This window comes from Corapipo altera, unplaced genomic scaffold (assembly GCF_003945725.1).
Source record: "Corapipo altera isolate COAL_440 unplaced genomic scaffold, ASM394572v1 76, whole genome shotgun sequence".
NCBI classification, from domain to species: Eukaryota; Metazoa; Chordata; class Aves; order Passeriformes; family Pipridae; genus Corapipo; species Corapipo altera.
The window spans coordinates 1524734-1526330 of NW_020884964.1; positions in this window are offsets into that span (position 1 = coordinate 1524734).

Genomic DNA, 1597 nt, shown 5'->3' on the forward strand with positions numbered 1-1597 from the left:
TGAAGAAAAACAAGGAAAACAACATAGAATATCTACAACAAAGGACTAATAGGAAAAGGGTAGACAATAATATCTTTGTAACCATATCCATCTTTAGTGAAGAGATCGGAATAGGTTCTAGCTGTTCCTGCTTCACTGGGTCATCCAGGGTCACTTGCATGCTATGCCGTGGTTGCAGGTAATCATAATCTCTTTGCAGTCAGCATACAGGGGGTCAGCATCCTACTGTTGAATGTAGACGTAATCTCCAAGCTGGAATAGATGAACAGGAGTGTTTCATCTCACGGGTTTGGATTACAGAATGAATCTGTGGAATTTCTGCAAAATAGAGCCTAGACTATTAAACAATTTTCACAAAAGAATTTCAAATTTCAGAATTTTTGTAACTTGACTGTACAAGAGGAAAATAGGTTTTATAGTACAAAGTGGTTGGCTTTTAGCTACTAATAAAAGGCTGCAGAGAATCATGTAGGACAAAGCAGGTAGTGCAATACAATCTGGCACCAGGCACTGTCACTGCTTGTGTTAAATGGTCAAAGTCTGTGTGCTGTGAAGAACCCAAAAGCATTAAGAGCATAAAGAAAAATATCCAGGACATGATCAAGAGTCACTCAATTAAGGCATGCAGTAAAGGAATGCACAAGTTAGATAAAGCATTCAAACAACAGAAATCATCATGCTATGAAGTTAGCAGTCTCCGCCTATCCTGTAGGCAGGGAGATTCAAAGCAAAACAGGAGAGGTTTTTTAGATTTTTTGCCCTTCCTCCCACAAACTGTAAGGCAAAAATATTTCTTTCCCCAATCAGAAGATTGCAAAGTTGCAGCCTTTATAAAATAGGAGGGTTCTACACCCCCCCCTTTTTTTTTTTTTATTTTTTTTTTTTGAGTTTGGCCAGAGGAGGTGTCCTACTCAGTTGCTTGGCAACAAACTATCTCTATTGTGAGAGCCACTAACACCTTATCTCTTTCTCTGCTAAGGCAAAGGCAAAGTTTTGCAAGAGGGCTTTATATCCTTTTTGTCAAAACCCTGCTTTTTGATTTTTTCTTTTTGCTGAATACGATATTTTTTCAGAAGAGTTTTATAGGGGTAAAACAGCTAAGAATAAGGCATTTCACTAAGATTTTCGTACAAATACTCATTTCCCGGAAAAATTCCCTAAAACTGTCTGCATACTAGCTTGCAGGTAAACGCAAGTCTTTGGGTTTAAGTTATCTACAAGTGAGTAGAAGGACTAAAGAGAGAGATTTTGCGTTCTTTTCTCGGCCACTTGGTTTTCTTTCTCACTGCAGCCTCTGCTGCTGTTCCCGTTCGCTCTCCCCCCCCACCCTCGCGGGGGGGGGGGAAGGGAGAGAGAACCTGCTGAAGTTGTTTAGTGTCTGTTCTCGCTGCTGCAGCCCCGAGCCGCCTCTCCGCTGCGGCTGCCAGCACCGGCGGCAGTTTGAATAATCTTAAAGACAAATTCCTATGCTCCTGTGTCATCTGAGACACCTCTTCCGGACCCTCATCCCTGGGTTTTAACAGTTACTAACAAACCCATGGTCGCTTCTCCACACACACACACACACACACACACACACACACACACACACACACAC